This window comes from Orycteropus afer, unplaced genomic scaffold, assembly GCF_000298275.1.
Source record: "Orycteropus afer afer isolate SDZICR_OR568_19922 unplaced genomic scaffold, OryAfe1.0 scaffold00533, whole genome shotgun sequence".
NCBI classification, from domain to species: domain Eukaryota; kingdom Metazoa; phylum Chordata; class Mammalia; order Tubulidentata; family Orycteropodidae; genus Orycteropus; species Orycteropus afer.
In genome coordinates, this window is record NW_006922120.1 from 1,606,988 (window position 1) to 1,626,832 (window position 19,845).

General features: G+C 39.2%; 1 protein-coding gene across 1 annotated transcript in view; it reads left to right on the forward strand.

The window, feature by feature from the left end:
* Window positions 1–19,845, forward strand: part of CNST (consortin, connexin sorting protein) — a 107,078-nt gene that overhangs the window by 30,715 nt on the left and 56,518 nt on the right. The gene's annotated exons all lie outside the window — the stretch shown is intronic.

Below are 19,845 nucleotides of genomic sequence, written 5' to 3' on the forward strand. Positions count from 1 at the left end.
CTTAACAAATAGGAGTTTATTCTCTCACAGTTTGGAGGCTTTAAGTCCAAGTTCAAATTGCCAGGCTCTAGGGGCTGGGTGAAAGCCCCTCAACCTTGGGATCCAGCTCTGCCTCCTGCTCCTAGGCCACTGGAGCTAGAGGCGTTTCTTCACTCAGACAGCCGCTGGCTGCTGAGGCTGAGAAGCCCCAAGGTTGACAAGGAAAAAGGCACAGTCCCAATGTTACCAAACCACATGCCAGGCTATTAACTTAAGTCCATTGTAAGTCCCAAGGTCGGCAGAGCATAGCAGGCTGCTGAGCAACGACACAGCTACATGCAGGGTCCAAGCGTGCCATAGGCTAGAGACCATTCTCAAAGCTTTTCCTTATATGCAGGAAGCAGACCACATACCCAAAGGCAGCTACTCAGCTGCTCCCAGTAAATTCCACCATGGAATTGATTTCCAGTCTCATCATGGGGAATACTACATCCAGCTGCCCAGCCACTCATCCAGGCCTAGCCAAGTTGACATACAAACATAAACATCACAGTGAGCATCACAGATAGATATACTCCTTAGAACAGTCAACCATGGGAGATCAGAAAGGTAGTATTTACGCAGGGAGATAGCTCAAAGGGCAAGATGCATAGGAAAGAAGAACACAGGTAACCACAGGTAGGAAGTGGCAAGAGAGCTGTTACATTATGGGGATTGCAGTCAGTGTTATGAAACAAAATGTGAATGAACTGTTGTATGGAAAATAAATTTGCTCAGTAAACTTTCACCCAAATCAGAATTTAATTAAAAAAAGAAGTAGATGGAAGGAACACACAGAGTCACTTTATGAAAAAGAATTGGCCCATGTTCAGCTATTTCAGCAGGTAGCATAGCACCAAGAATGAGTGGTACTGAAGAATCCAAGCTGCACTGAAGGAATTGGCTAAAAAAAAGAAAAGACTCCAGAAATTGATGGAACCCACTGAGATGTTTCAACCAATGCATGCTGCGTTGGAGGCACTTAACTTGTTTATGCCAAGAAATATAGAGGACAGCTACATTGCAAACTGACAGGAAGTGATCCATATTTGTGCCCATTCCAAAGAAAGGTGATCCAGCAGCAGGTAGGAAGTATCAAACAATATCATTAACATCACGTGCAAGTAAATTTGGCTGAAGATAATTCAAAAATAGTTGCAGCAATATATTGGCAGGGAACTTCCAGAAATGGAAGTTGGATTCAGAAGAGGACATGGAATGAGGGATATTATTGCCGATATCAGATGGATCTTGACTAAAAGCAAAAAAATACCAGAAAAATGTTTACCTGTGTTTTATTGACTGTGCAAAAACATTCAACTCTGTGGTTTGTAACAAATTATGGATAACAGTGTGAAGGATGGGAATTCCAGAACACTTAATTGTGCTCATGAGGAACCTGTATATAGACCAAAAGGCAGCCATTCAAACAGAACAAGGGGATACTGCATGGTTTAAAATCAGGAAGGGTGTACATCAGGTTTGTATCCTCTCACAACAGTAATTGAAATATGAACGCAGAGCAAATAATCCTAATGCTTAACTATATGAAGAAGTACATAGCATCAGGATTAAAGGAAGATTCATTAGTTACCTGTGTTATACAGATGACACAGTCTTGCTTGCTGAAAGTGAAGAAGATATGAAGCACTTACTGATAAAGATCAAAGACTACATATTCAGTATGGATTACACCTCAATATAAAGAAAACAAAAATCCTCACAACTAGAGCTCTGGTAGCATAGTGCCTAAGGCGCTTGACTGCTGACCAGAAGGCTGGTGGTTGAAACCCACCAGCCACTCCTCAGAAGGAAGGTTGGGCAACCTACTTCCGTAGTGATACCACCTCGGAAACCCAAGGAGGGGTCGCTATGAGTCGGGTCTGACTCAACAGCAAACAACAACAACAACAGACCAATAAACTGAATCATGATAAATGGATAAAAGATTGAAGTTGTCAGATTTCATTTTACTTAGATTCACAATCAATGCATATAGAAGCAACAGTGAAAAAATCAGACACCATTGCACTGGGCAAATCTGCTGCAAGGGACCTCTTTAAAGTATTGAGCAAAGTTGTCACTTTGAAGACTAAGGTGTGTGTAACCCAAGCCATTTTATTTTCATTAGCCTCATACGCATGTGAAAGCTGGACAGTGAGTAAGGAAGACTGAAGAATTGGTGCCTGTGAATTTTGGTGTTGGTGAAGAATACTGAAAATACCAGGGAGCCAGAAGATTGAACAAATCTGTCCTAGAGAAAGTGCAGCCAAATGCTTCTTAGAAGTGAGAATGGCCAAACTAAAGTTCATTTCTTGAAGTGCTTCCCCCGCGCCCCAGATTTACTGTTGTTATTGTTGTTATGTGCCATCAAGTCGGAACTGACTCATAGCGACCCCTCCTTGAGTTTCCGAGGCAATATCACTACAGAAGTAGATTGCCCAACTTTCCTTTTGCCATAAAATCTAAATATTAAGTTTAGGATATTCTCTGAATCCACTCATGTGACTGTCTTAGCCAGTGAGTGTTTTATAGTAAAGGAGAATGTAAATAATTCTCTTTGGGTTCAAGACAGTTTGGCCAGAGGCAGAAGTGCTTAAATATTCAAGTAGACAAATAGATACAGACAGTGGTTCAGTGTGGTTTATTAAAACTTCAAATGAATTATTAGAGACTTGCTTCCTGAAGTGTTCAACAAAGCAAACAAGCTATGAAACGGGCTTGCACCCACCACTCAAGAAAAGTATCCTTTGTGGCATCTACCCGAGAGAAAAATAAGAATATTCTTTTAAAGATTTTCATGTTGCTTTTCTTCAGAGTTAGCTATGATGGCATATTCCAAGTAAAGGACTTAAAACAGATAACGTAGCTGATGAAAAGGGTAGTTTTTAGCCTTATCAGAATCCTATACCTTAAAAAAGTCTTGCAGCATTAAAGATACCACCAAAAATAAAGCCCAGTGGCTGTTTTCATGTTTTTACATCTCTTTACTGACTCTGAAATTTCTCTCTAACACTCAGTCAAATGAGCAGCACTGTCATTTTGAATGCCTAATAAATGCTAGATGTACTTTTATGATACCTTTTTAGATCTGTAGCCATTAATTTATGAGGAAACAGGTTTAAAGGATTCAGGTCACTCACCCTGGTCACAGGGCTACTGGATGCAAGCCAGAGCTGCTAAACCATAGCTCTCCACTGATCCCTCTGATAGCAGAGGCTGTAGCCTGAAAACGCTGGATGAGAATGTGCCATGTTGAGCAAATAGTAATTACGCTATAATTACATGATACATCTTTTTGACCCCAGGTCAGATCAGAAGGAAGTTGGCTCATTTTCAGATTTATCTCACTCATCATAGTACTAATGTCTAGTTTTGAGGAAGAGGAAGGAATGTTTCTTCTTGCCATTTAAATGTGTTTAGCCAAGGATTGAAGATATTTGAATGAAGAGCATTCTTGTCTCTGTTTTCTTAGCTCTTACGGGAACCTTAGAGGGATGAAAAAAATGAGCAAGACAAAGACTCTAGTATAGGTACTATATAAACCATGTATTTTAAATGGTTTCTGATCTATCCTCCAAAATTATCGCCAAGATATGCATCACATTGCATAAATGGGTAAGGGGGTTTAATGAATTCGTGTATGAAATATGACTCAAAGGATTGTAACATGAAATCACAAAACCAATGGCCTTTTTAATTTTAAGGATTCCAATTATAAGAAGAATCCCCAGAGGCATGGAATTAAGTTGATCTGTTCTGATATAATACTATTATTTTGTAATTTTGTATGATAAAATCTTTTAGATAAGGATGCCATTGGTTTAGAAACATCAGTCCATTAGCCTTTGGCAAATGATATGTTTTTTATAGATTGTGAAAAAAAAATAGGATAAATATTGAAACCTCAGAAGGGGAGACAGTGGTTAAGGTAACATTAAAATTATAGAGTTCTAAACTCAGAGTTAAGAACATACAGAGCTTAACTTGATTGCAGTTGGCTAAGATATAAGCAAAAGTTTTTGAACACTTATTTAGGACTCACTATATGCCAGACGTTGTGGTACAAGCTATATAGGGGCGACTTATTTTATTTTGTTGTGCTTTGGGTGCAAATGTACAAAGCAAAATTGTTTTACATTCAGTAGTTCATGCACATTTGATTTCACGCCCCGATTACCATCCCCAACCGTAAAAAAACTCTCCTCTCTTCCCTTCTCTGTGACTACTCCCTCCCTGTGACCCTCTTAACTGTGCATTCCTGTCTGTCTGACTTTCCCTCTCTGTGAATGCTGCCCCTCTGATGTCTCATGACTGATTGATCTAAGGGGTGTATCTCCCTAGAGTAGGTGGGTGCATCACCCTGGGGTAGGTGTTCTGCATGTAAGTCTTCCTACTGTTGGGCTGAGAGCCAATCATATGTGGATGGCTTATTTAATACTCACCACAGCCAGTGCCTAAGGCATTTGACTACTAACCCAAAGCCTGGTGGTTCAAACCCACCAGCCACTCCTCAGAAGGAAGGTCGGGCAATCTACTTCCGTAGTGATAACTGCCTCTGAAACCGAAGGAGGGGTCGCTATGAGTCAGATCAGACTTGACAGCAGTGAGACAGACAGACAACCTTATTAGTTATTATTCACAATACAGTTAGCCCCAGTTTGTCTGGATGAGGAGCCTGAAACACAAAGAGATAATATAACTATCCCCATGTTGCGGATTAAATTGTGCCTCCCCACCCCACACGTATGTTTTGGAATCCTAACTCCTATACCTGTGGAGGTAATTCTGTTTGGAAATACTGTATTTTTGTTGTTGTTGTTATATTAATTAGATCACACCCAAGTATGATGAGTTCTATATCAAATGACTTCCAAATTCTAAAAAGAGCAGATCAGACACACATCTGTGTACATGCACACACTGGGGAAGACCGAAACCATGTGACTATCATCTGCAAGCCAAAGAATCAACACAGCTGAGACCCAAATTTGAATTTTCAGTCTCCAAAACTGTTAGAAAATAAATTTCTGTTCTTTAAAGCCACCACTGGGTATTTCTGTTATAGCAACACTGGGTAACTAAGACAGAATTTGGTACCAGAGAGTGGGTGCTGCTCTAACAAATACCTAAAATGTGGAAATGACTTATTAATTAATTAATGGGTAGAATCTGGAAGAATTTTGATGTGGTTCATAGTAATAGCCTTGATTGCATGAACGAGACTTAGTAGAATTATGAATATTAAGGGCAATTCTGATGAGTACTCGGAAAATATTGAGAGGTGTGGGGAAAGGTGCTAACATCATGAACGTGAGGTTGCTAATGTAGATGTTAAATGTGCTTTTCATGAGTCTTTAAAAGGAAAATAATGAACACTGGAAGAAAGATAATCCTTGTTCTGCAGTGACAAAGAACTTGTCTAAATTATTTTTTTAATGTTTTGTGGAAAGTAGAGCTTGTACATGATGAACTTGGATTTTTAGCTGAGGACATTTTTAAGCAGGATCTTAAAGTGGTCCTTGCCATTTATAGTCAAATGCAGGAAGAAAGAAATACACTTAAAAAAAATGAATGGTGCAAAATAAAACAAGAACGTTTACAAAATTCTGTTGTGAAAACTGAGAGAGAGTTTGTCCTGGACAGGACACTAAGTCTTTTGCTAAAGAGATTAGGCCTGTGACTGCTGGATCTAGTCAATCGACACAACAGAAATCTCAACAGCTTAGACTGGAAAGGACAGAGATAGAATGAAATGAAGGAAAACTATCTGGCTCTTGGAATTCTACATGTAGTAAGTGGGCCAATGGAGCTACTTGGTTGCAAGCATTTGTTACTCCTCCAAGAAAAGGAAAGCACAATCCTGGGAGTATTTTGGAAATCAACAGAAGTCTCTGAAGGAGCAGAGCAGATAGGGCTGCCACTTCCTCAGTTTTGAAGGGTGGAATCACCATCCACTAGATCTCAAAAAGTGTGAATGACACTGCTCCCTAGGTTTCAAAGAGTTTAGTTAGGCACTATGCCACCAGAGCTCCCCCCCCCTTTTTTTTTTAATCTCAGTTCGGGGGCGGGGGGTGGTTGGGTATCATTCAGGTGGCCAAGGGAATGGGAATACTACCCAAAGTTGAAGGGGTGAGACTGCTGTGTCAGCAGGTCAGGAGAACAGAGCCACCATTCCACCAGGAAAATGGGACTACCCAAAACATAGAGAGCAGGATTGCTGTCCCAGTGGTCCTGGAAGGTAGGGCAGGTACCCAGGGCTAAGGGGCTTCTGCCCAGAATCTGTAGAGTGTGACTGATGCCCAGAGTCAGGAGGGTGGCGCCATTGCCCAGATGTGCCTGGAAAACAGAGGATTATTTTTAAGCCAAGAGAGCTAATACAATTTGTGCTGCCAGGTTTTAGACTTGCTTGGTAGCTGGTACCCCTCTTTACCTCCGATTTCTACCATTTGAAACAGAAATGATTATCCTGGGCCTGTTCCACCATTGTAGTTCAGAAGCAGATACCTCGTATTCCAGGTTTCACAGGTACACAGAGGGAAAGGAATTTTGCTGCAGAATGGATTATGCCCAGAGTCTCACCCATACTTGATTTAATGATGTAAAAGATGAGGTTTTGGATTTAGAGTTGATGCTGAATGACTTAAGACTTTTGGGGATGATACAATAAGGTGAATGTGTTTTGCCTATGGGAAGAACATGAATTCTGGGGGCCAATGTTAGGGATTTAATTGTGTCCCCCAAAAAATATGTGTTGGAAACCTAACCCCTACACCTGTGGATTAATTTTGTTTGAAATTGGGTTTTTCTTTTTTATGTTAAAGAAGCTCTGGTGGTATGGTGGTTAAAGCATTCAGCTGCTAACTAAAAGGTCAACATTTCAAACCTACAACTTCTCTGTGGAAGAAAGAAGAGTCAGTCTACTTGTGTAAAGATTTTAAGCCTTGGAAACTATGGGGGGGAAGTTTTGTAGGGTCACTATGAGTTGGAATTGACTCGATGGCAGTGAATTTGGTTTGGTTTGGTTGTTATGTTAATTATGTTATACTCAAGTAGAGTGGGTTTTAAATCTAATCACTTCTGAGTTCTGAAAAGAGCAGATTAGACAGACAGATACACACACACACACACAGAGATAGAAAGATACCATGTGAGGATCATCTATGAGACAAGGAACAGAAGAACACCCAGGAGTACCAAGAAGGAAGGAATCAATATGGCCAAGACCTTGATTTAGACTTTCAGCCTTCAAAACTGCAAGAAAAGAAATTTCTGTTCTTTAAAGCTGCCCACTTGTGATATTTATGTTACAGCAGCACTTGGAAACTAAGAGACCCCAAGTCATGCTGTTAATAAGTGGCACTCAGGATTTGATTCCAGGCAGTCTAATAGTTCAGCCATGCTACCTTACTTTGGGAGCTCTGGTAGCATAGTGCCTAAGGCACTTGACTGCTAACCAGAAGGCTGGGGGTTCAAACCTAAGGAGGGGTCGCTGTGAGTCAGTCCAACTCAATGGCAAACAACAACAACCTTTTGCTGAATTTTACAATGTGTTTAGAAATTTTACAATATGTTTAGAAATTCTGTGTCATATTTGACTTATACTAAGACTTGCCACAGAACTAGCACACATGCCATTTCTCTGAATGTGTTGGTAGTCATGTTTCTAAAGAACAATTTCTGCCTGCCAGGCTCAGCAGCATGAAACACAAAGAAAAAGTGCAGGGTTCATTGTACTTGTTTTCACTGTGGTAAAATATATGTTACATAAAGTTTATCATTTTAACCATTTTTTACATAATACTTTATTGTGATTTTAGTGAAAGTTTACACAGTAAACTTGGTTCCCATTTGACAATTTCTGTGCAAATTCTTCAGTGATATTAATCACATTTTTCATAGTGTGTCAGCATTCTAATTAATTGTTCCATTTCCTGTGCTCTTGTTTCCTGCCCCCTTATCTTCTCATCTTTGCTTTGAAGTAATCATATAGATAGTTTTTTTTCATGGAACACCATACTCACAGGTTATTTCCTTTGTTTTTTGTGTCTGTCTGTCATTTCACTGAACAGTGACCTCAGGTGGTAGTTTGTTAGAAGTTATTTAAAATATCTCAGGGCAGTAGTCTCAGCTAGTCTTCCAGTCTCAGCTAGTCCAGTTAGTCCGGCTTATTGAAGATAATTCAAAAACGCTTGCAGCAGTATATTGACAGAGAACTTCCAGAGGTGCAGGCTGGATTCAGAAGAGGATGTGGAATGAAGGATATCTTTGCTGATGTCAGGTGGATCTTGGTTCAAAGTAAAGAATACCAGAAAGATGTTTACTTGTGTTTTATTGACTATGCAAAAGCATTTGATTGTGTGGATCATAACAAATTGTGGATAACATTGAGAAGAATGGGAATTCCAGAGCACTTAATTGTACTCATGAGGAATCTGTACATAGACCAGGAGGCTATCATTCAGACAGAAAAAGGGAACACTGCATGGTTTAAAATCAGGAAGGGAGTGCATCAGGATTGTATCCTTTCACCATACTTATTCAATATGTATGCTGAGCAAATAACCCAAGAGGGTGGACTATATGAAGAAGAATGTGGCATCAGGATTGGAGAAAAAATCATTAACAACCTGTGATATGCTGACAACACAACTTTCTTGCTGAAAGTGAGGATAACTTGAAGTACTTACTGATGAAGACTGAAGAATACAGTCTGCAGTATGGATTACACCTCAATATAAAGAAAACAAAAATCCTCACAACTGGACCTATAAGCAGCATTATGATAAATGGAGAAAAGATTGAAATTGTCAAAGGACTTCACATTGCTTGGTTCTACAATGGACACCAATGGAAGCAGCAGTCACGATATCAGACGACGTATAGCACTGGGCAAATCGGATGCAAAGGACCTCTTTCAAGTGCTAAGGAGCAAAGATGTCTCCTTGAGGACTAAGGTGCATGTACACAGGCCATGGTATTTTCAGTCATCTCATATCATGTGAGAGCTGGACAGTGAATAAGGAGGATGAAGAAGAGTTGATGCTTTTGAGCTGTAGTGTTGGCGAAGAATGCTGAAAGTACCATGGACTGCTAAGAGAACTAACAGGTCTGTCCTGGAGGAAGTGCAGCCAGAATGGTCCTTGGAGGCGAGAATAGCCAGACTTTATCTCACCTACTTTGGTCATGTTGTCAGAAGAGACTATTCCCTGGAGAAGGATGTCCTGCTTGGTAAGGTGGAGGGTCAACGAAAGAGGGGAAGGCCCTCAACGAGGTGGATTGACACGGTAGCGGTGGTGATGGGCTCAAGTATAGCTAGAATCGTGGAGCTGGCTCAGGACCGGGTGGTGTTTTGTTCTGCTGTGCATGGGATCTCTATGAGTTGGAGATGACTCAATGGCACTTAACAGCAACAACAACAACATACATACGTATATGAATGCACACTCATTTTTTTATTGTTAATGTTGTTGCCATATTATATATGTGTCATATTCTTTAGCACAAACATAATTTTCTCTGTGCACTTCTTAGCGGCATCATTGACTTTCCTTAAGCTGTGCTCATTAGGCTCACATTTGGTGCTTCTTTTCTTATCTCCCAAAATAACAAGTATCTGTGATCTAGAGAGGGGTCTATATTCTGCCCACACCCCACCACCCACATCCTTGGCAATCAACAATGAACATTGATTTGTCTATGTATATATAGTAAAATTTATGAGAACTGAGACTTGACGAGACTGCCTTGTTTTTCCAGGTCTTGCAAGTTTTCCACCTTTGACAGGGTGCAGTCTTACCACTTTTCTGTTATTCTCTATTAGTGGAAAAGATTTGATTTCCCCTTCTATGGCAGCTTTCTACCTTATGAAGGTTTTACTGTAAATCTATTTTTGTCTTTTAAAAGTGAAATCATGCAATATTTGCCCTTATGTGATTGACTTATTTCATTTAGCATCATGTCCTCCAGATCTATCCATGTTATGTTTCACAGACTCATCATTGTTCTTCATGGTTGTGTAATACTGTGTGTGTGTGTGTGTGTGTGTGTATAAGCAAAATGTGATTGCGGTGAATTGCTTGATGTGGCCCTTCTAGCCATTGTCCTCCATTCTGTGATGTATTGTAAATTCTGTTACCCATGCCTGTTTGGGGTGGTGTGGTAGTTAAAGTTGGGTGTCAACTTGGTTGGTCAGCTGATAGTAGTCGTTCCTTCTAATGACTGACTGTCAGCTCTGCGGTGGGATTTGCCTTGAACTGCTGATTGTTAAAGCCATCTTCTTGGGTTATTTCTGTTGGAGCAGCACAGGTGGAATGTATCTCGACTCCTTCCTTGCTGGAAGGTATAATTCAAATCACCACCCTCAGCTTCCTTGAGAGTATACCTACGAATCTCCTGGGAAGGTTCGCCCTCCTCTTGATTGGGTTCTGTGTTTTGGCTCATCGTCATCTCACCCCTGGATTTGGGACAGCAGCCATCATCTGATCTGCTGATCAAGGTTCATCAAATCCCAAGAATTGGGAGGATCCTCCAGACCCACTCACGGTCCTGGGACTCGTCAGCCTGCCAGCCTCCACCCCCACTATGTGAGACGATCCCTTGGGTGTCTGTGAGTTCTGTGAGGCGTTAAGAGAAATACAGAACCCTAAGACGGGGGAAATTACTGGAAGGAGGAGGAGGAGTTAATGTCTGAAATGATGGAGTGGCACGGTAGTTTGGATATTTGGGACATCTTCAACCTCTGCCTCATGGGGACAGGCCTTGTGCTGATCTTTCTGAGAGAAATTGTTCAAGCAGTGATACATATATATTTTGCTTATCCATTTACCATTTATCCACTGAAAGGTGCTTAGACTGTTTCTTTTTTTTTTTTTTTTGCTATTATGAATAATGCTGTAGTGAACATAGGTGTGCACGTGTCTGTCCATGTTTCTTTTTATTAGATCTCTAGGGTATATACCTCAAACCAAAAAACCAAACTCACTGTTGTCGAGTTGGATGTGACTTATCGCAACCCCTCCTTGAATTTCCGAGGCGTTACATCTGCAGAAATAGATTGCCCAACTTTCCTTCTGAGGAGTGGCTGGTGGGTTTGAACCACCAGCCATCTGGTTAACAGTCAAATGCCTTAGGCACTACGCCACCAGAGCTCCCAGGGTATGTACCTAGGAGTGGGATTATCCATTTTAACCATTTTCAAATGTACAATCCAGTGATGTTAATTATGTACACAATGCTGTGCAACCATCATCAGCATTTCAAAAACTTTTTCATCATGCCAAGTAGGAACTCTGTATACATTTCTATGAGTTTGACTATACTAGATATTCCATGCAAACACACTCATAAATATTTGTTTTTTTGTCTGGCTTATTTCACTTAGCGTAGTATTTTCAAGGTTCATCCATGTTGTAGCATATGTCAGAACTTCATTACTTATGGCTGAATAATATTCCATTGTGTGAATATACGACATTTTGTTTATTCTTTCTTCTGTTGTTAGGCATTTGAGATACATTCACATTTTGTCTATTGTGAATCATGCTTCTACGAACATTCACATACAAGTATCTCTTTGAATCACTATTTTTAATGTTTTGGAGTCCATACCTAGAAGTGGAAATGCTAGGTCATATTATAATTCTATGTTTAACTTTTTGAAGAGCCACCAACCTGTTTTCTGGAACGGATGCATAATTTTAAATTCCATTTTGAAACAGGGGTTCCATTTTCACCATATCTTTACCAGTACTTATTTCTTTTTTGTGATAATAGCCACCCTAGTGGTATGAAGTGATATCTCATTGTGGTTTTGATTTGCAATTTCCTAATGACTAATTTAGGAGCTCCAATGGCGTAGTGCCTAAGGCACTTGACTGCTAACCAGAACGCTGGCTGTTCAAACCCACCAGCCACTCCTCAGAAGGAAGATTGGACAATCTCCTTCGTACTGATACTGCCTCTGAAACCCAAGGAGGGGTCACTATGAGTCGGATCTGACTGGAGGGCACCTAACAACAACAACAACGACTAATGACGTTGGACATCTTTTCATGTGCTTATTGGCAAACTGTATATATTCTTTGGAGAAATACCTATTCAAGTCCTTTCCCCATCTTTTCATTGGGTTGTCTTTTTTTACTGACTTGTAGAAGTTCTTTATATATTTTACATATGAAACTCTTATCAGATATCTTATCTGCAAATATCGTCTCCCATTCTGTAGGGTGTCTCTTCTCTTTCTTGATAATATCTTTTTATACACAAAAGAATTTAACTTTGGTGAAGTCTAATTTATTTTTTCGTTTGTTGGTCAGGCTTTTAGTGTCATATCTAAAAATCTGTTGCCAGACTCAAATTCAAAGATTTTTCCCTGTGTTTTCTTCTAAGTGTTTTATAATTTTACCTCTTATATTTAGGTTATTGATCTAGTTTGAATTATTTTTTCTATAAAGTCTGTGCTAGTCAGTTGGATTAGTGACTTTTCCAAACTATCTTTGTACTAAGACTGTATTCCTGGTCCTGTGTGGTTACTGAAGTCTGTTCCTTAGCTTTCATTCATCTGGTGCTTTGATAGAGATTTCCTTGAATGCTTAGAGCTAAAATGAAGCAAAACAAACAAAAAGAAAAATAAACACCACTCCCAGTCTTTGCAGATTGACTCTCTGCTTAAGGTACTTGTTTGACACTCAGCCAGGCTTGCATTGAAGCTAGAGATCAACCCAAGGTGAAAGACAAGGCTTCCTCCAATGTTTTCTGAGCATGTCTATTCTCCTGGGTATGGCATGGCTTTCTAAATTCCCCCATAATCAGTAGTGTTTTTGAATGCCCTAATTTCCCAAAGAAACTCTCTCCCTAGCTTTTCCTCCTAGGCTTTAGGTGGTCTATTGTATGTCAGTGTTTCAAGCCTCAGCTGCAGAATTTCTGAGTGAATTCTGAGGTAGGTGAAACAGTAAGTGCTTTGTATCAGTCTGCATTAGCCATCAGATAGGTTAAAACAAACTCAATAATTTGCAAGTAAAGCTTGATGTACTCCTTCTGGAACCACTAAAATGAGGGCTGCTGTCTTTAATCCAGCTACCCAGCTGGAAAGGGCTTGGGGCATAAGCAAATAAAAATGCCACATGGAAAGGGCTTGGGGCATAAGCAAATAAAAATGCCACATGGAAAGGGCTTGGGGCATAAGCAAATAAAAATGCCACAGACCTTTCTATTCCTAGTCATGCTGATATTTTTTATTGCCTTTATTTAAAAAAAAAAACAAAAACAAAACTGTCATGGAGTCAATTCCGACTCATAGTGACCCCCACTGGGTTTCTGAGGTGGTAAATCTTTACAGAAGTAGATAGCCCCATCTCCCTTCCATGGAGTGGCTAGTGCGTTTGAACTTCTGGTTAGTAGTCACATGTCTTAGACATTGTACCATCAGAGCTCCTTTATTAAAAACAAGTTTAGTCATATTCAAATCTACAATGTTTATGAAAAATAAATGAAGCAATTTAATACTCTAAAGTAGGTTTTAAAATTCCTGTTATGTACCATGACACTAGGAATCTAAAATTTCTTACCCTTTGTTTGGATTGAATTGTGTCTACCAAAAATATGTGTTATAAATCCTAACCTCTATGCCTGTGGTTATGCCATTTGGGAATGATTTTTTGTTATGTTAATGAGGCAGGATTAGTGTAGGGTGTAGTGCATCTTGAGCAGATCTCTTTTGAGATATCAAAAGATATTAAACAAGTGGGTGTAGAGAGAGATAGGGTGAGCTAGAGACTCAGACACATGGAGATCTCAAAGAACCAGGTAGCAGAAGCCAAAGAGAGAATGCCCTTCCTCCAGAGCCAACAAAGAGAGGAAGGCCTTCCTTCCCTTCAAGTCAGTGCTCTGAATTCTGACTTCTGGCCTCCTAAAACCAAAAACCAAGCTGACTGCCATGGAGTCGATTCTGACTCATAGTGACCCCCATTGGGTTTCTAAGGCTGTAAGTGTTTACAGAAGCAGACTGCCACATCTTTCTTCTGTGGAGCAGCTGGAGGGTTTGAACCACCAAACTTTTGGTTAGCAGCCAAACGCCTTAACCACTACACCCAGAGCTCCCTTAGCCTCCTAAACTGTGAGAAAATAGATTTGTTTGTTAAAGCCATCCACTTGTAGTATTTCTGTTATAGCAGCACTAGATAACTAAGACACCCTTTCCTTTCTATACTTTTTAAAATTAAAAACAAAAATTAGACTGTCTCACAAGTACTTTATGTTCCTCTGACCTTTTTCATTCATGTGACATCAAAACCTTTTTTTTTTTCCTCCCAGACTAAGGGTTGGCAACATAAATGCTTTTTGCACACATTATCTCATTTAATCTTCACAGTAATCCTATGAGGTAGATGTTGTAGACTGCATATTACAGAGAAGCTAAGGACTCAAAGACATTAAGTAACTTAACAAAGGTACAACAAAGTAGGGTTTGAATTTAGTGCTATCCTGATTTCTGTGTCATTCTTCTTTCAACTCTTCAGCAATAGATTAGTTTTCTAATAAGATTTTTTACCCTATTAATTGCATTAAACTATAATTAGACTGATTTTTAGGTAATTTAAAATTCTTTATAATTAGAATGACGGCACATAACAACAACAACAAGAATGTGGCTAAACATTGTTTTCCTATTAAATTTGGTGTGGCTTTGTTTTGTTTGTTTTAACAAAAAGTATGTCCTTATAAATTGCTATACATGGTACTTAAATGATTATTTATATGCTTATTTAAACCATAATAGAATTACCTAAAAGCTTGATAGCACTGGAAACAGAAAACCTACTCTTTGGTATAGAATCTTGCAGAACTCTTCTTGCAAGTCCATTAAGTTTATTTTGCTGCCTGAAAATCTAATATGCCACTATTTATGTATAGTCCACAATTATGCAAAGAAGGAACAATGGTTAAAAAGAATGTTGAGAATCCTCGATAGAGTGGGAGGAAAAACGTGGAACAAAATCCAAAAACACAATAATGACCAGAATTTCTGGTCAGATGGAGTCTGGTGGGACCCCCAATACTACGACCCTGGGATACACTTCAGGCCTGGAATAAAACTCACTCCCAGGAGCTGGTTCTCAGCCCAATAGTAAACAAGATGTTCACGCAGACCACTCAACGTCGGGTGATGCACCCACGTACTCTATGGAGATACATCTCTTGGAGCAATTGACCATGGGGCACCAGAGGGGCAACATTCTCATAGAGGAAATGCAGGATACACAGGAGTGCATAACTATGAGGGGCACGGGGGTGGGGGGTGAGGCAGGAGGTATTGGGAAGGGAGGGGAGGAGAGTGGGTTAGGGTTGGAGATGGTAATTGGGGAGTGAAACCAAATGTACATGAAATGTTGACTGTAAAACAAACTCTGCTCTATAAATTTGTACCTAAAGCAAAAACAAAACAAAACAAAAAAAAACTGACCAGAAGCCTCATTATGATGGAGCTTGCATTCTACTGGGATGGGATAAATAATAACATAAATTAGCAAAGTATGTTATATGTTAAGCAAAAAAGAGAGGAAGCCAGAGAGGAATGTAGGAAGTTCTAGAGTCAGGTAAAAATTTTCAATTTCACCAGGGTGATTACTGAGAAAGTTGTACAGCTGAAATAGCCTGAAAATCTAGGAGAAGAACACTCAAGGTAGAATGAAGAACAAAAACAAAAACCACCAGGCCAGAGCAGGTCTGCTATCCTAGCATCAATAAGAAGACCACTGCAGCTGGAATGGAGATATCAGGAGAAAGGAGAAGAGTAATAGGAGATAAGGGCAGAAAAGTGACAGAGAATATATTAGAAAAAAAAAGGAGAGTGTTGAGAGGGGAAGACATTTGTGTCAGGCAGGTAACTTTACCTTCAGTTTTCCTAAATAATGGTGCCAACCCTGTTCAGAATGATTTTCTATGATTCTTTTTTATAACTTGTTTTGTTTTGTTTTATTTGTTGATGAGAATATATACACAGCAGAACATACACCAATTGAACAATTTCTCCATGTACAATTCAGTAGCATTGATTATATTCTTCAAGTTGAGCAACCATTCTCATGCTCCTTTTCCAAGTTGTTTCTCCCTTATTAACATAAACTTACTGCCCTTTAAGTTTCCTATTTAATCTTACGAGTTGCTGTTGTCAGTTTGATTCCATATAGATAGATAGATCTTAAAAAAGTACAATGCTCAAAGCAGATATTCTTTACCACTTAAGCTAAACCGGTGTTCAATTTTAAGATGTCAGGGAATATTTTTGGTTTAAGGTTTAAAGATTATCTGAGGGGCAATAATTTCAGGGTTCTATTCAGCCTCCATGACTCCAGAAAGACTTGATTCCATGAAAATTTGACCTGTTCTGCATTTCCTCCCTTTTGATCAGTATTTTCTATAGAATCTTTGATCAGAATGTTCAGTAATGGTACCCTGGTGCCTTCCAGTTCTGATTTCATGACAGAGGAGGCAGTTGTTCATAGAGGCCATTAGCCACACATTCCATTTCCTCCTGTTTTGGACTCTCCTTCTTCTGTTGCTCCAGGAAAATAGAGAGCATTTGTTGTACCTTGAATGGTGCTTGCAAACTTTTAAGACCCCAGGCACTATGCAGTTGAACTAGGAGATAGAATAGAAACACTAACCATGATATTAAGCCAGTTAACTGGGATGTCCCATGAAACCATGACCCTAAACCTCAAAACTAAGGAGCCACATCCCACTAGGTGTTTGGTGTACATAAGCATCCTCAGCACCTACCTTTTTTTTTTTTTGGTCATTGTTGTCAGTGTTGTGTATCACACAACTGATGCCAATTCAACTTTTTACAGATGTACAACTTATTGATAGCAGTTACATTAATTGGCTGTGCAAACCTAACCTTAATTTGATTTTTCCATTACTGTAAACCTAAACTTGGTAACCACCACCCTCTCTCCACCCTGTTTCTGTCCTCAGAAACCACTAATAAACTTTGGTCTCTGTACAGTTACCTCTTCTTGTCTTTTTATATAAGTGAGGTCATTCAATATTTGTTCCTTTGTGATTGACTCATGTCACTTAGCATAATCTCTTAAAGCTCCATCCATATTTTAGTATTTATCAAGATTATTTTCTGCATTTCTTAAATACCAAAATCTCTATGGATAGTTTAAATATTTAAATGGTTAGATCTAGAAGGAACCTCAGAGTGCATCTAGCCGGTTGCTTCATTTTAAAGGAAACTGTAGAAGATGTAAAATGGGATAAATAATGACAGAAGATCACTTGCTCTTGATGCCATGTTCTTTGATTTATACTACCCTGTCCCAGCAGGGAATGTTAAGAGGGAAGGTGGCTTTATAACTAAGTCATCTCTGAAGCTCATTATCTTCAAGTGCTGACAGATAATTCTTATGTGGTATGTGTCTTGCAAGTTTTGCAAGTTTTGAGTCTTGACCACTCTTGAATGACTCATCTGAAGTTAGTTCATATTTTCATTCTCCTCCCTACACTTGTTGATTAAAGTGCTGTGTTCTTTCTAATTGTCCATTTTAGCCTTCTGCTGCTCTTGGAACCCTTAGATGTGTGTTGACTTTTGGGATTTTTGTTAGTTGTATTTTATGATTAATATTCCTCTGACTGTTGAAATTTCTCTTGTTTGTCATGTTAGTTACCAGTGTATTGCTTGTTTGTAAATTGTATGTATCAATTAAAAAAAAAAAAAAAAAAAAAACAACCTCACTGTTGTCGATTCAGATCCGACTCATAGCAACCCCTCCTTGGGTTTCCGAGGTGGTATCACTATGGAAGTAGATTGCCTAACCTTCCTTCTGAGGAGTGGCTGGTGGGTTTGAACCACCAGCATTGATTATTAAAACAATTTAGAGAGAAACTGGATTTATGAGAAATTTGACCATTATGAATCTAGACAAACTACATAATTGAGGTGATCACAGTGCAGGCTTCTATTTCCGTTATTCAGGATTTTCTTTGACTTCCTTTAGATAACCAAAGCAAAAACCAAGCCTGTTGCCATTAAGTCAATTCCAAGCAGAATTTTCAGAGCAGAATTGCATATAAGGTTTTCAGTGGCTGTGATCTTTTAGAAGTAGAATGCCAGCCAGGTCTTTCTTCTGGGGCACATCTGGGTAGATTTGAACCACTAGACGTTAGTCAAGTGCTTAATTGTTTGCACCACCTAGAGAAGTCATAAATTTGATCCTTTTGTCTTACCTTTATGGGCCCTAGCTTTTTCTGGTAGTATGCTTCCAGGGTTTTACTTAACTCTCTTTAACTGAAAATGAGTACTATAAAGTTTCAATGTATTTTACAAAGAGGAAGCATGGGGTAATATTTAATAAGTATATGGGAAGAATTTAATCAGGAAAAGAATAGAATTTAGGTGAATGGCCTTATTATAAGATGTTGTTGTTGTTGTTATGTGCCATCGAGTTGGACCCAACTCATAGTGACCCCTCCTCCTTGGGTTTCCGAGGCAGTATCACTATGAAAGTAGATTGCCCAACCTTCCTTCCGAAGAGTGGTTGGTGGGTTTGAACCTCCAGCCTTCTGGTTAGCAATCAAGTGCCTTAGGCACTATGCTACCAGAGCTCCCTATTGTAGGATATATTGGATTAAATGTCTTAGCAAAGTATTGTGCCTGAAGAAAGGTGAAAGAAAACAGTTAAGAAAAACATTTTGTTCTTTTCTGTGAAAAGTTTCTATTTCCACATCCAGTATTGTTTAGTCCTGCTAGCATTGCAATTAGAACATGAGAAATAGTCGACTCACCCATATTTTCACAAATACTGTCACTACAAAATGGCATCAGTCACTTAGCTTTGTACTTCTAGAGGATAGCTGACATAAAATTCATGGGAAAAAATTCTCTTAAATTACAAAGATTCGTAATAAACACAAGACATGGAATTACAGTGCCCAAGACATTGTGCTGGATATAGTGGGAATACCATGATGCATAAATGAACCCCTATGTTGCGGGAGTTATGACCCAATAGAGGTGAGACTTTTTACACTGATTACTATAATGGAACCCAGCATACTGTAAAGCCATACATGGAATGCAGAGGAAAATATTTTTACTTCAGGCTCATGTGATAAGGAAGAACACAGATTTTGGTGCGGTAAAACATAATTAGATATTGTTAGCTGCAGTAGAGTCATCCCAGACTCATGGATCAGACTGTTGTAATCCATTGGGTTTTTATTGGCTGATTTTCAGATACAGATCACGAGACCTTTCTTCCTAGACCGTCTTAGTCTAGAAGCTCCACTGAAATCTGTTCAGCATCATAGCTACACGTAAGCCTCCACTGACAGAAATAGATGGTAGAAAAATATTCCAATTGTTAGAATATATAACTGCTCAGAAAAGCCCAGAGTATCATACTATGGAGATGAAGAATGGACAGGAGCCACTGGAGGCAGCCTTGATTGTGGGTCTATGTTAAATTACTAAGAAAGGTCATTTCAGAGGTAGGCTAGCTGAAGAGCTGAAGGCTTGTACAGATGCAGACAGCCTGTTCTCTTTGAACATGAAAATTAAAACTGATACTGAGATTTTATAAGTAAAACTTTGTAAGATTAAATTTTTAAAATTTGCTGTATCATTTCTGGAGCTATTGGTCAAACATTTATTCATTGATACTTTTTTAGAAGTTTGTGTTACTTTTTCTATTAGGAAAAAAGTTTCAGTGATTATTAGCTTTGACACTGAATTCCTGAATTTCCACTGCTCTCCTGGGATCCAAAAGTTGTTCTAAAGTCGTCAGACCAGAGTTTACAGAGGATGGCTGAATTTCT